The sequence below is a fragment of the Heloderma suspectum genome, chromosome 2 (assembly GCF_057233095.1).
Source record: "Heloderma suspectum isolate Gila_16-S chromosome 2, 16-S_ref, whole genome shotgun sequence".
Lineage (NCBI taxonomy): Eukaryota > Metazoa > Chordata > Lepidosauria > Squamata > Helodermatidae > Heloderma > Heloderma suspectum.
Genome location: NC_139459.1, coordinates 285636053 through 285652293, shown reverse-complemented (window position 1 = coordinate 285652293; position 16241 = coordinate 285636053). Strand labels below are relative to the sequence as shown.

The window sequence follows — 16241 nt, the reverse complement described above, 5'->3', positions numbered from 1 at the left end:
TAGCATCATTGGACATTATCAGTCTCTTCGCCTAAAATAATCTCCACCCCCTGCCCTCCTCACAATGATCTGGATCTGGATCCAGGGATGAGAAGTGAGGTAGCCAAGTTTGTAGATGACCCGCAAGTTATTCAAGCGGGTGCAAAGCAGACCATGAAGAACTCCAGAAGGATCTTTCCAAACTAGCTTAATGAGCTACAAAACGGCAAATAAGATTCAATATAAGTGTCAAGTGATGCATTTTGGGGCAAGTGGTGCCCCCCCAATTACCGAACGATCCCCCAACTGAGGCCTGCCTGACGCCAACACTGTCATCTTTTTGGCAGCAAGTTAAGACTGTGCCCTATTCCCACGATGGAGCATTTATGTCAGCTATCTTTATCAGGCCTAGTATCTTATTCAAATTGTTTTGACTGTTTAAATTGTTTTAAATTTTGTATACTAAAAATTTTGTACTATGTTTTATTATTTATTTATATGTATTTATTTAAAACATTTCTTGGCTGCCTTTTAGGGCAGAAGCCCTCCCAAGGTGGCTTGCAGCAATAAAATATCTTGTATTTGTGGTTTGTAATTTTTGTGAACTGCCCAGACAGCTTCAGCTATTGGGCAGTATAGAAATGACATTAAATGAAACAAATAAATAAATAACGGTTGCCAATGGGAAAGAGGATACTAATTGGACTTTCAGTTTGTTCAAGCAGGGTTTTTCTCATATTCAATCAACTACAATGGATGACCTCAAATTCTCATGCAATCTTCCCCAATCTGGCACCTTCCAGATGTGTTTGACTACAAGCTCCATTACCCCCAACCCCAGGTTGTCAAATATATCTAAAAGGTGTCAGGTTGGGGAAGGCTATTCTAATTAGGGCCGTGCACCACTTTGGCCAAAATCCTGAATCCTGAAGCAGATCAGGGTGATTCGGGCCAAAGTGCTCTGGTTCTGGAGCAGGTTGGGAGCAGACTGAAGTGGCCTGAAGTGGGTTGGACTACTCTGAAGCACCTTGGGCTGCTTCGGCCTGAACCAGACAGCTGCATGAGCCCCCTGCTCCTTACCTAGATCCGTGGGGAGTGCCCACAGTCGTTGCCACTGTCTTGGAGGGAGGTGACTCTTCTTCTTCCGGTAAGTAAATGGTGCATAGATTGCAGCCATAAAGGGGCCATCTACACAATATTACAGCCATAAATGGGCCATTGACTCCTGTAATATTGTGTAGATGGCCCCTTTACAGCCTCAATCTATGCACCATTTACTTACCGGAAGAAGAAGAGTCACTATTTGAAAAGAAAATAGCAGCTCCTTTCAAGGTGGCAACAGCTGTGGGTGCTCCTCATGGTCCAGGTAAGGAAGAGCAGGGGGCTTGTGTGGCTGGGCAGGGCATGGGTGTGGGGCTCACATGGGGGGGGGTTGGCTGCCCAGACCTTGCTTTGGATCTGGAGACTAAGGCAGGTTGGCCTGGTTCCGAATTACCCCGAAGCGGGTTGGGGCCAATTCAGAAGCTCCGAATCAGCCTCTGGAGTGGGTCAGGGGGTCCCTGCACAGCCCTAATTCCAATGTTTTGGGAGAGGGAGATAATAGTATCCACCATTCTTTCCACCCAATGCATAATTTTATAAATCTCCATTATATTCCCCTTAGTCAGCTTTGCATTAGGCAGAACCTGGTCTTTAGAAGACACCATTTCATTTCCATTCAACAGGGGTAAATGAGGATGCTAGTCATGTAAATTTGTGCTAGCCACAAGCCAGTTACAAGAGCCACTGCTCGTTTTGCCAAAGCCCCCTTTTCATGCCAGCCCTGGTAGCAGGGCCAATGAGGAGGAAAGGCAAGTTCCAAGCACCATTAATTAGGCTGGCATTGAAGACAGGCCTGGCACAGAATCAGCAGTTCTCATTCAGGATCAATGGTGAAAGTGGCAGCTGGGAGAGAGAAGAAGAAAAGGAAAGGATGATGCTCGGAACGGTGTTTGAGAGCTTTTTTTAATCTGTGCTTTCCAGGACCTCCTATCTCCCCAAGTCAGAAACTAATGTTCTCCTTGTCAGCCTTGGCATCACTATTATTGGTGATATATCATGCCAGGAACATCACTGAACTGCCAGGTTTTAGGGTACTTTTGGTGGCAATAATGAATGATCGGGGGGGATAAAGTATAATCTCAGCCCAACAGGGATAGGGGGCATTCTTTAGGGAAAGCCAAATATGAGAATGAGAAGACTTTCAAGTAGGTGATTGGGGCTGGGGGTGCTGTTGATCAGAGCAGTAGACCAAGTCATAATCTAAGGATGTGAATTTTGAATATGTGACAAAGCCAAAGGAGATGAAATTCAAGGTTGTGTTTACTCCAGAAAGACAGTGGCAGATAAAATTATTTACATTATGGGAAAAGTGAGATAAAATGGCTTATTGGACTCTGGTCTATTCTATATTTATTTATTGTTAAATTTACATTCCCCCTCCTACTGAACAAGATCTTAACACAACTCAAATAAGAAATGTCTAAATAAAATGTTGAAACTTTAAGGAATACCATTAGACACAATCCAAAACTAAATCAGAAAACACATCAGCATTGTTAATCATATTAGCCTATTAGTATGAAGAGGATTTTAAAAAATCAACCACACTCCCATGCCCTAACAAACTACGGTTTGTTGTAATGTGAATGCCACAGGACAAGACTTAGACTTGTGCTTTCCCTTTCCTCTTCCTTCCTCCTTTGCACACAAGGGGGGTAGAGTTAAAGGTTTCATTCATGGTTTGGTGCAAACCAGTCTTCCATTTCCTTCAAATACAGGAAACTGTAGTTTGTACAAACCACAGAGAGTTAACAAACCAGGATATCAAAGCACATCTATCCTGGTGTTTGTGTTTTTTAAATATTTTATTAATAAAATAAAACACACACACACACACAGAATATTTTCTTATAATTTTAAATAATTATTACAGTATTCTTAGGTCTGAAATACTAGATCATCACTTAAATCCAAAATGTTATAAGATCCTAAATATAACATAAAATTATGGGCAGGTCAATATGCTTTGAGCAAGGCCTCACCCAATCTAATCTAATCTAATCTAATCACTAGGTCACCTTTAAGGGTAAAACACTCCCAATGACCTATGTTTGCAGAACTGTTCTTATCTACAAATACTGGAAGTGAGGTTTCAAGCTACATGTTCTGAGCAAAAATGTAATTAAATTTAAAGAGATGTTATAGGAATTAGAATAGGGAGGCAAAGCAGTGAGAGGCAGAGGTTGTTCCCTCCACACCTTCATGCTCCCTTCCTAATCTGATGACACCTTAAAACAATGTGAGCATCAAACCCCTTGCTGTAGGCACTTTGCACCGCTGCCTTCCATAGGGATGACTGGCTCTACAGCTTTGCAGTGAGGCCAGATATTATTATTTATACAAGGCTATTACTAGATTCAGAGCTGTTTATATGGGTGAACTGTGCCAAACAGTTATTGCTTGCTACTGCAGAGGGCTTAGAGACTCATACAAAGCACATTTTCCTTTCTCCCCTTGATGATATGCAAACAATGTAGAATTACTCAAGAGTGGGGTTGTGACTAGGTAGAAGAGGATGCCAAGTTAGGAAACAGAGGACTGGGGAACTAGAGAGAAAGCATAGGTGCACTGCTCTAGGGCCAGGGTGACTTTTGCTGAACAGGTACAGAACTCAAAGACAGTGGGTGATTGCAGAGCAGGAAATCAGCATCTAGCAGGTTTTGTCAGTCATACAAAAGTAAACCAAGCTGCCTCCAAATACCAGACCACTTATTGCACTATACAGCCAGAAGAAGAGTTGTTTGTGGATATGGATAGATAAAACAAAACAAACAGATAATGCTAAGAGCATGACAGGTGGACTGAGATCAGACGGGGAGCCAGGGTGACAGATGAATCGATGTTTTTCTTTCTGACAATCCACAACCTCCTACTGTGGAAGTATTTAAATGACAATGGGCTGAAAGGCCACAGGATGTGTGTGCTTGTGAATCATCATAAACTCTCCAGAATGTTCAATATGCCAAATTGGAGGGACACTGAGCTGTGGTAGGAGTAGCTGCTGGTACACTACAACCCCCACCCCAAAAGCTTGCCTATTGATTTTCAGGTCTGGCAAACAGAAATCCAGGTTTTATGTCATTCTAAATCTGCTCTGAAAAAAACTCTTATTTTGCATTACAACAAGCAAGAAGCAGAATGATGTGCCATACCATTCACACAAATATGCCATGATGAGCAGGACATTATTCTATTCATACTTGGGCAGCTTGATGAAAATAAGAGAATTGTAGATGCACGAAAACCCATTAGCTCATCTTGCCAAACCAGCATTCTTATTTTTCCAGCCTGCTTTCCACTTCTTTGTCCAGAGACTTTTTAAAGATCCCCAGCTATGGAGCTGCCATCATTTCCCATGGGAAGGATAGGCCAGGGACAAATAGATCACATTGTTAAATGAAAGAGCTGGTACTCAGCTGCTATTAAACTGCATTGCTTCATTCAGTAGAACTCCATCAGTTCCCTCCAGCTGAAGATCAAGTCCATTGATCTCAATTTACATCAGATAAAGAGCTACCCTGAAAATTTTAAACAAAGGTTGTTCAGGAAGGGTTTTTTTTTCTTCCTTCCCGTTGCTTCTCCTAGAGGAAGCAAACATTTTCTTTAAAAGGCTGTTTTCTCACCATTAACAAACATTTTACTAAAATAAAATAATACATCTTGATTTTGTGTCAGATTTTTGTTTTGGAATTTTATTGTTCGCTTTTAAAATCCAAAAATATTGTTAGCGATTGTGGGAGATAAACATACACTCAGTGGTCCCGATCCAGCTCAGTTTAGTCATGACTAAGTCCTAAATAATACTGACTTGGGAGAAAGCCCCAATGAACATTATGGGAATTGCTTATCATTAAACATCCCTGAGATTGTGCTGTACATCCTGCTGGATCAAATGCAAGAAGTTAAATCACTAACTTGGGCCCCATTATTTCCAAGGAAATTTAACCACAACCAACTTTAGCTACATCACAGCCATGTTTGGTTTCTAAATGCATATTTTATTTTAAGCTATGTATATTTTTTCCTGTGAAACCTTAACGAATTATTATTGGACTTAACTTGCTTGATGGTGGGCCGATCTACATTGCGCCTGCCATCGCAATGAATTCGGTGTCCTGTCGGGTTAAACGCTCTCGCATTAAAACGTGATTATTCACACTCACCCATTTTCCCCATTGCAGTGCTTCAGCAAATGCGCAAGCTTGTTTCACACTCGAGCGCTGTGCTGTTTTCCTGCGCACACTTGTCTGATCTCGGATGTTAAGCAGGGTCGGCCCCTGTCAGTAGTTGGATGGGCGACCGCCTGGGAATCAGGCTTCCTGCATTGAGCAGGGGGTTGTTGTATCCCTTCAAATGAGACTAAATTTTACCCCCTCTTATCCCCTGCTCCAGATGTTTTTTTAAAAATAAAGGTGCTATCCTCGCAGAATCGGGGCTTCTCTGCAATGTTTTTTTTCTAATTGAGGCATGATCTTCGAAGATTCCAAGTTGTGAAGCTTCACACCTTTGAAGCTTCGAAAACACATCCGGAGCGCGGGATAGGAGGGGGTAAAACTTAGTCTCATTTGAAGGAATACAATAACCCCCTGCTCAGTGCAGGAAGCCTGATTCTCAGGCGGTCTCCCATCCAAGCACTGACCAGGACCGACCCAGCTTAGCTTCCAAGATCAGACTAGCACGTGCACATCCAGCCCTTTGCTTGCTGCTGAGGAAATGGGGGTTGCTGAGGAAGCTATGTGATCAGTAGCCGGAAGAAGACATGGGGCTCTCAAGAGCTGTGATTGGACAGGAGGGAAATACAAACACTGCCGCATATGGACAGGCGGGGGAGGGGACTATGACTGGATACAGTAGCAAAGGCAGAAAATCAGAGCACATTAAGGGAAAATAACGGGATATCAGGGTATTGAAAGCAGGAGCACGAAAGTGGGAAATTCCAGTTCCAATTTGAGGCAGCTACTGTGTAGCGTGAAAGGCGGGCAGTGAAACCTCATTGGAAGCGGAAAAAGGCGGTAAGTGTAGATCCAGCCGGTGTTGCGCAAGTCAGTGTTGCTCACCCTCTTCTGCTGTAAGGGGTGGGGATGCTGCATTCCCCCTTTAATGATCAAGTCTACAGTCTGGAATGCAGTTAGGTCCAGGCCTTACTTTGGATACCCAGGAGTGGTATCTGTGACGCAAAGAACGTTTCACTACCTTAGGCTGGTTCCGAGCCCTTCCAGACAGAGGTAGCCTCGCCACCGTCATCCATGGCCTGCTAACATCCGGGCTGGACTACTGCAATGTGTTATATGCGAGGCTGCTTTGGAAGATCACTCAGGAACCTCAACTGATTCAAAACACAGCAGCTAGACTGCTGATCGGCACAGCAGAATATATCAAAAGATATCTCACTGGATTTAAAAACGGCTTCACTAGTGCCTCAAGCATTTCTGGGCTCAGTTCAAAGTGCTGGTGTTAACCTACAGAACCCTATACGGTTTAGAACTGGGGCATCTCAGTGACAGCTTGCTCCTATCTGAACTTACCCAGGGAGACACTTCTTTGGGTACCCCTGCCTAGTGTGGTTAGATGGGTTGTGACTGAGGACTGGCACTTTACTGCTGTAACCCTCTGCAATGCCCCCCGCCTATGTGTGCCTGGTATTCAGTGGCATACTGCCACTGAAGCTGGAAGGTGCTTCCAGCCATCTCAAGGTTCAGAAGTGGCATGCCATGGAATACCAGCTGCTGGGAGCAGTAACGGCGGAGTGCTTTTGCATTCATGCCCTGCTTGTGGGCTTTCTAGAAGCATAGGGACATAGGAAGCTGCCATATACTGAGTCAGGCCATCAATCCATATAGCCCAGTATTGTCAGCAGCAATTGGCAGGGGTTCCCCAGGGTTTCAGGCAGGATTCTTTCCTAGCTGTCCCTGGAGATGCCAGAGATTGACCCTGAGACCTTCTGCATGCAAAGCTGGTGCTCTACTGTTGAGCCACGGCCCTTCCCAAGCCGTCTGCTTGGCTACTGCAGGAGACAGGATTCGGGAATAGATGGGCGATTGGGGCTCTTCTTATGTTCACCAATTCTTTTAGTTGCCCAGACCTTTTAACTTAATTATGTTGTTGTTGTTGTTGTTTTATCTGCCTGCTGCTCTGCTTAGCGTACTTTCTGACTGACTCTCCTGCTTTTAAATAATGTTTACTGCTTTGTACTGTTACTATGCTTTTAATGTCTGATGCATTTTATTGCAATTTTATAAACTGTCTTGGAAATGATTTTGTTGGTAACTCAGAATTAAAATATATATTTGTCAAATAAATAAACAAATAAATACTATCTGATTACACTATTTTCCTCTGTGTGTAACCCCCCAGTAGTCTCCTCTAAACTGTGCATCAATCAAATGAGTAAATAGGTTGCATAAAGAAGTATAAGTTTTGTTCTGCACCACCTGCTGCAAGCTAAGATATGATGCATCTCTGTACCCACAGATGGCATTCATTTCAAGACTAGCCAAACCTGGCATGCAGTAATCCTGAATTCACCTGGAGTTTTGAGGAGTGGGTGTATACATTGCTGCCACCACCTGTTTAACACTTATTTTGCAGGGATGATTGTAGCACATTCTTGCAATAAGCTTGGCAAGAAAATCTTACACTGAAATGGCAGTGGCGGGGGTGAGGATGGGAATCCACAAAAATACACGTTCAGGTGTTTCAAAACTGAAATCCAAAACTAGAATAAAAGATTCAAAGGACAGATTGTTACAGAATTTAGGAATACTCTTAATGAAGAGATTAATATTTTCCCTGTGAGAAACCTTGCTGAAATCCACCCTCACACATCCTGCAGGATATTTAGTTCTGGCGGAGAAGACATGTTCAAACCTAGAATATTCTCTGCCACAGTTTAGTAACCAGTTCTCCATGCTTGGGTCTGTATAGACAATCAGTCTGAAACCCCAGTATTTGCAACAGCAGCTGCCATTCTTATCTCAAATCTCTCACAATGGCTGTCTCCTGAAATCTGTGGTCTTGGTCAAAAGAAAACTGAAAACCGCTGAACTGTTGACCCTTGCGAAGGCATCTCCGTGAGAAACATAGACTTGCTAATTAACGTTTGAGTTCCCAACTTATTCAACTTTCCTGTACTGACAAAGTTAACCAAAGCAGGGGGGGGGGGTCACAGAGCAATGATGAGGCTTGTTGCTGAGCTCTGTCATCACCACATGCAAGAGGTCACCTGCAGGTTAGTGCCCAAGATAAAATGTGTTGTCTCTTGCGCTCGCAATATCCACCTCCACTTCTTTCTTTTCTGCCACTAGCCAAAATTCACATTGATGTCTCACAAAGTCTTAACTGAAGAAATTAATTTGAACCGGTTGGATGGGAACTCTGTCATGTGGACTGAGACGAAGTTAAGAAGTAGTAAACAAAAGGTAATTATAAAGACAGTCTTCTCTACTGCTGGGAGAAAGTGTCTAGAGGGAAACTACAGGAATCAGCATTAAGACTGGTCTTCCTTAACATCTTCATTAATGATTCAGAAGAGGGATTAAATAGTGCAGTAATAAAATTCCCAGATGAATCTAATTCAAAAAGAGTTGCATATACCAATGAGGAAATAAAATTAATACAAAAGGGGTCTAGAGAGTTTAAAAATGTCTGTGTGTGTGTTGGGAATACCTTGCTTAGATTCAGGTTGGGAAAATGCCAGCTCAGAACACTGCCACAAGATATTGCTGGGACCAAGAGCTTAGCAACTTTCGGAAAAGGATTAGATAATTAGATAAAAATACCCAGAATTCATCAGACAAAGCAATTTCAAATATACGTAACCTCTCTGACATTGTGGATTTGAAAACTTTCACTTAGGGATAGCCTATTCTTTAATTATCTTATATATCCTCTGGTGCATGAATTGAAAAGAGAGGCTAGGGAGCATTTAGGCTAAATGTATAGCTGTAGCTATGCTGTTGGTATCTATTGCTATGTTTTGGGGTAAATAATTTGAAACATATATTCTTGTGAATAAACTGATAAATGTAACATAGGTGCAGAGCTAGACAGAAGTAAAAAAATGAGCTTTTTATGAGTGGTGCCTCCATAACAAAACTCAGTGTCCAGGTTTGGACGATCACAGGGGGAAAAGAAGCCATCGTGGCTTCTCCCCCAGCTCCTGTCCCTGCGCATGTTGCACACACCCATCATTTACATAATTACCTGCGCTACAGCATGGGTTGGCGTGTCATCCCAACCCAGCATGTGGCACAGCAGGAGTGGCTTTGTAACCACCTTACAACCCAAGACTTGCAGTAGGGGTTGTAGGGTAGCTATGAAGCCACTCCTGCTGCACCCCGTGCTAGGTCTGGATGACATGCCAACCTGCGCTGTAGCGTGTGTAATTATGTAAACGATGGGGGCGCATGCACAGCATGCACAGGGGCAAGAAGAGGAGCCATGATGACTTCTCCCCCCCCCCGATCATTCAACACCCCCACCCCATGTATTTTTGAGCCCACGTTAGCTGCAACCACCCCTGGAAGGTCCTAGTTAACACAAGTGTTTTGAGAAGTGACAACAAAAAGTTCTAGGGCACTGCTGATAACACAGAAACAGAGAAGAGATGCCCAGCTTCCAACTGGGAGATGTTGTTTCTTATATAGTTGGAAATCTACCTCACTTCTAAATGTGATGCACCTAAAATACTACTCGCCAGCATTGAGGAGCCTGATTTTAATGTTTAATAAATTATTCTGAAATTTTAATTTGTAGTCCAAGCATAAGAGTCATGATATTGAGGCAGTGGCTAAAAGGGCTGGTGCCAGGAATGCCACCTCCAGTGCAAGGGGACAATTGCCCCCTTGGAAGTGCCCTTGGAACCTGACCCCATTACATGACATACCTTTGAATTTTCAAATCTAAAAAGCTGTTGGAATGGCCCTGAACCTATTACCAACCAGAGGCGACTTCTTAATAGTCGCAAACAGTTCTTGAGGCTCTTAAAATGGACAGTGGAAGAGCTCCCTAGCTCTCCCCCATTTTCCATGGTCTTAATGCTGCTTCAGCTGCAGCGGTGTAATCCTCTTTCTGCACCACTGCATCTGGATATGATCCTTAAACTCAAATGTATCTCCTTAAGGTGCTTTGGAAAAATAATGCATTCAGAGGCCCTGTAACAAATGGCGAGATGCTTAGAAGAGAGCAGGTAATAATGATGAGAACGCAGTAGGAAATAATTTATGGGAAAATAACAATCAAAATGCTAAACAAACAGAGGGAGGAAAAACACTTGAATGACGTACATGCCATGCAGATATTTTTTAAAACTGCTATATGGACAAAGAGAGGGAAACTATAATATATGAGATGAATATAAAAAGAGCTTTCCAACAGTGAGATCTAGCAAAATAATTTGAGGGGGGGGGACAACAAAGAACATTGCTTGAGACTTTAAAAAGATCCTACAGAGAATAGAGTGTTAACAAAGGTGTACAGCAGGGGCAGGGAACCTGTGGCCCTCTAGATGTTGTGTTGGACACAACCCCCATGATCCCCAGCCAGCATGGCCAATTGGCTGGTGGGAATTGTAGTCCAGCAATACCTGGAGGGCCACAGGTTCCCCACCCCTACTGTACCATGATAAGAATCATGTCTGTAACAGCTGCAGGGAACCAGAGTGACCTAGCGGTGATACCACTCCCTTTCTGCTTCCTTTCAGCCTATGATCCTGTCACTGGAATGCAGCCCTCTCTCCTGCTTTCCCAGCCTTCTGCCTGGCTTGGCTCTGCTTCTGCCTTCATGCTGCATAGCTCTATGAGATGACCACCCCAGGGAAATACAGTTTTGCTGAACTGTTTATGCTTTAAAACACCAGGCAAGGAAAACTGGAATAGCTCCAGCCATGAAACCTGAAATACCCAACCCAAGACTTCCCAGGAGAGAACCAGCCAAATGAATGGTTGTCAACATCAAAATCTTCCTGAAACCATCTAGAAGGGTGTGTGGGGAGGGAAAATAGCCTAAATGACTATGTGTCTTGCTTTGAAGAGACAGTTATTTTTTATATCCAAGATACTCTCACTTTAATAAGCCACCTTCTGTTGCAGCTCATTCCAGATGTACACTACACCAGCCTTCTCCAATCTGGTGCTCTGCAGATGTGTTGAACTTCAGCTCCCATCAGCTCCAGCCAGCATGGCCAATGGGCAGGAATTCTTGGAGTTATAGTCCAAAACATCTGGAGTGCATCAATTTGGGAAAGGTTGGATTACACTAAAATGGGCAAGCAGAGTCTCGGGAGCTGAGTCTCGCATCCATCCAAGGACTTCCCAACTGGCTCTCAGCACAGGAAGCCTCCCCATTACCCTTTATGCTTTCTTCTGAGCCTGGTTTACACATGCAGCAAAATAAAATGATAAAGTCCTGAAGAGGTAGAGTGGGTGGTCTCACTTGAGACTACGGGGGAATCACATTATTCTTTATTTCTGAATGCTTTCCTAGATTTTTTTAGGTGCCAAAAGTTAAAACAAAAACAAAATCACTAGCACACCAGGGAGAACAGTTCTAGCATATCAGGAGGAAGAGAAGTATTTTACTTCTTGACATAATTCTGTATATTATTCAGGTGAACAGGTATCTTAGTGAGGTTGTGTATCACACACATAAGGGGTAATAAAGTCTTTCTAGAGTTATAATGAATACATGAATGTTTATAAACATCTTTGGTTTAATGTTTTAAAAAATAAAGGCAAATGGGGGGGAGAATTAATTAATATTAAAATGTTTCCCAGTCTTTTTTTATTAACATTCTCTGGAACTACTGAAGTACCTGAGCACCTCATACTTGGGGTGGGGGGAATGCAACTAATAGTTTACAATCATTACCTGAGTACAATGGGGACAGGTTCATCTAAGAGATGCATATTTTCATGATGCACATCTCACAAATGCACGTCATATAAATGCACATCACAGGAGTATGCACAGTGAGACTGCAGATCTGGAAAGTGAGCAGCTGGGATGTGGGCTATATTAGACAGAAGTCTGAAACAGAACAGAATAAAAAGACATGCAAAGCTGTTTCAGGAGAGGCTAATGATTAAAAAAAAAAACCCTGCCCAAATGATGATCCAAGCAGTGTGGGCAGGGTAAGATTCTGACTAACAGCTGCTATTCATCTTACGTAGCCTGAAGTGGTAGAGCAGGCCATATACCATTTCAGACTGCAAATGTGGGACACCATTTTTATATCCCCCCCCCCCAGGTCTCCCTGCAAACAAACAAACAAACAAACACCCCTTTTCCTTTTCTGGGCTAAGTGGTTTTTTGTTTTGTTTTTGCAGTGATGTTTGAGGGAGCCATGTTAAAAAGCCTGGTTCCCTATTTGCAGTGGAAGGTGGTACAATCCATTCTGCCACCTCATTCTTGCACGTGTAGGCCAGGCCTAACATGCATTTGAATAAACAAATACCATTTTATTTTTCTCATATTCTTCTCTAAAGAGGGAATGCAACATTCTACAGCTAGCAACAAGGAGCACAAAAAAACATTATTCTCACCTAACCACGCAGTTTACAGCAGCTTCATCCATCTGACATTACTGGACAACTAATCCCTAGGGCCGGCTCCAGCTTTGGCAGTGTAGCCGGCAGCTGGGGGACTGGTAAAAATGCTCTCAGTGCCCATAACCACACCCGTTTTGCTACTTGTGAGGGCAGCAGCTCCTCCTCCTCCTCCTCCCTTGCCCAGACAGGTAGTGGGTGAGCAAGGAAACAGGTGGCAATACCAAGAGGCAGGCTCCACTGTTGCCTGTCCTTTCTCTGTGGGCACTGCACAGTGATAAAGACTGGATTCCCTGGGCTCTGACCCCACTGCTGCCCAGATAGAGAGGGCAGGCAGTCGTGGCTACTCCTTGCCACGCTCAGTGAACACTCGCCCATCTGAGCAGCAACAGTGTCAATCAGCTGCTCCATGCCCTCTCTCTCTTTGGTTGGCGAGGGATCAAGGAAGGCAGCAGGGAGCAGTAGCGCCCACTACTCCCTGCGCCTTTTCCTCTGGGCGGGGGGAAGGTGGGGCTTCCCAGGTGGTCCAGTCCTCACCATCAAGGTAGGTTTCAAGCAGAGAGGGGCAGCAGCTTCTTCTCCTTGTTGCTGCCAGGGGGGGAGGAGGAGGAGGAGGAAATGAATGGGGTTGGTGGTCGATCCTCAGCACCTGCCGAAAGATGCTGACTCCTGATATCAGCTCAGCTAATCCCCATCTGAGTGGATGAAACTAGCAATAGGGATTGAGGCAAAGACTGGCAGAGTGGCGAAGGCAGGAATGTGGTGTGTCAGCAAGCATTCCTGCACTGAGCAGGGTGTTGGACTCGATGGTCTTGTAATTGCAACCCTACTATGCTACAATTCTATGTCTCTACAACAGAAATAATAAAGTTAGGTGGAAGGGAGGATGCACTGAGCACTCATTCATTCATGATGGCTCGGCTGACCCCCAACATACCAGTCATTCCCAGTGTCCTGACAAAGGCAAGTCCAAGCAACAGCCACATAAATAAACAGCAATAATGTCTATTGCACAGTTATTATCATCACACATACCACATTTGCTTGCATTTTTTTACTTGTGAGCATTTCAAGGGGGCTTGGGGGGCCCTAATAGCTGAATATGTTTCCTAAGAATATTCTTGCTAAGTAATATAAAACATGTGGGGAGAGTATTTAGTAGCTACACTTCAGATGGCCATATCCTCAAGAGATTAGATGGCTGTTAAAGCTACAGGTATGATAGCAATAGAATTGACAGTCTTAAGTGAAAATCTGGCAAGGGAGACACTTATCTTTTGTTTATAGCCAAGATAAGGAATACCTAATATATTTCTTCATATGGGAAAACTGCCAGCTTTCTAGCACTGCTGTCTGGTTCTCAGTGTCATGGGGATTAGAAAAGAGACCAATTATATACAGGCCATCTCTCTGCCAGGGTGAGATTGTTCCTCACCATTACATGTCACCAGTGTCGCTATCAATACTGCGGGGCAGCTGCTGATAGCCCAGGAGGACCCACTGGAGCTGTCCAGCTGCTGCTGAAGTGCAGCAGCCACTGGGAGGTCTGGGCTTGGTTGGGTGGATAGGGGCCAGGTCCCTGCTCTCTGCCATCCACAGCAACACCACTCAGACTCAGAGCGGCAAGTGGAACAGAGCCCATGAAAGAGGGCAAATGAGTAATGGCTGCAAGGAACAGCCGCCGCAGGTGCCCTCTCACTTTAGGAGATACAACAGTATGGATTGGGTCCACTGCACTACCTAGGAGGAGAGAGCAGGTGAGGAAGTGAAGGCTTTTACTTTTCTAGAGCCTCATCTATACATGAAGCAGTCTGTGGTGGTAGAGCTGTGAGGTGGTAGAATGAAATATATATCACTTCACAGATATCAAGTGTGTGTGTGTGGGGGGGTCACATTTTTGAATGCTCCCCTAAGTAAACAATGTAATCACTCCCACCTGCAGGCTGAAGGGATATAGTCTACTACCTCACAACTCTACCACCTTAGTCTACTCCATGGCCTGGTTTGCACATAACGATAACCCAGAATATGAGTTGAGAATGGGTTGTTGAATCATGGGTTGTTACATCCAAACTCTGCACTATACTTTAACTATCATTCATTAACCATTAAGAACCTAAGAAGAGAACCCATGGTTTGTTGTTGGGTTGTGAACTCTGGGCTGTTTATGGTTAACAACCCATAGTTAAATCATAGTGCAGGGTTCACATGTAATGACAACCCATCATGCAACAGCAACCTATACTCAACCCATACTCTGGGTTGTCCTTACATGCGAACTAGATCCATGTGTAGATGACGCTCTAGAAAAGTAAAAGCCCCGCACTCCATGTATTAGTACCACTAGCCAAACACTTCTGACTTATTCTTCTTTGCAGGATGAGAGCTAGTGCACATAAAGCAGAACAAACAGACACTGGAGACACCATTCCAGTGCAACTACCTGCATGTAGTTGGTGGGTACAGATTCCCAGCATAATTATTTTTTCAATTCTTTATTAAGATTATTGATCTAATATATCTTTTACAGATAAGACTTCTGGGAATGCTCCAAGTCATGCTCATTTTTCCAACATATGACTAGAGTCACCATATCATAATATGTCAAGAAAATGTGCATTCTTGGCAGTTTTGGATTTTGTTCTAGAGAACCCTGTGTTTCTGGGCTTGTTCTGGTTAGATGCTGTAGCAGTCAATGAATATAGTTCTAAAACTCTCATGTGAGAGAAGCAAGGTTATCACACCACTGCCACCACATGCAACAGAACAATGTGTAGGTTACCCGACCTGTTCCTTTTAAGAAAAAAAAAAGGTTTGGCTACATGGAACTCATTGTCACATTTGTTAATAAAGTTCCCAATTAGACCTCACTGTTACGGAATCCTGCCTCAGCTATAAAACCTTAAAACCACTGCCATCAAAATAAACCATCTATACCTAAAATAAATTCAGTAGCCTGGTTCCTATGGCATAGGGATGAGACTGACACCACCACTAGAGACAACCTTTCAAAATGAGCAAAAATTAAGATGTCTATTATTAAGGAGAAATATTTACAAATGAGAATAAAATAATAGCTTGAGATTGCTTAGGTAAAGGTAAAGGTGTCTCCAGCCAGTCGTGTCCGACTCTAGGGTGTGGTGCTCATCTCCATTTCTAAGCTGAAGAGCCAGCGCTGTCCGAAGACGCTTCCGTGGTCATGTGGCCGGCATGACTGAACACTGAGGTGCACAGAATGCTGTTACCTTTCCCGCCGAAGCGGTACCTATTTATCTACTTGCAATTTCTTGCTTTCGAACTGCTAGGCTGGCAGGACCTGGGACTGAAGACGGGAGCTCACTCCGTCACGCGGCACTCGGGTCTCGAACTGCTGTCCTGCCGGCCTTCCGGTCTGCAGTTCAGCATCTTAACCACTAAGCCACCGCGGTCCCTCAAGAGATTGCTTAAAGGTACTTAAATTAAATATGTTTGGTTACCATTCCAAATAGGTAAGAGAGTCTTCCCCAGCTAAATAAGCTCTCAATAGCTTTTCCTTTAGACCAGATCTCTCTAAACAAGGAATTCCTCACAAACAGGAACAGATGCTACGTACCAGTCTTCCTCTGACTCCAGCTCTTC

The 16241-nt window shown here is 43.8% G+C and overlaps 1 long non-coding RNA gene across 1 annotated transcript; it reads left to right on the top strand.

The window, feature by feature from the left end:
* The first annotated feature begins 8247 nt into the window (after positions 1-8247).
* LOC146354758 (uncharacterized) lies at positions 8248-11838 on the top strand. Its single transcript, XR_014788487.1, has 3 exons — positions 8248-8308; positions 8385-8498; positions 10781-11838. It is a non-coding gene; the product is annotated as an uncharacterized LOC146354758 (long non-coding RNA).
* The last annotated feature ends 4403 nt before the right edge of the window (positions 11839-16241 follow it).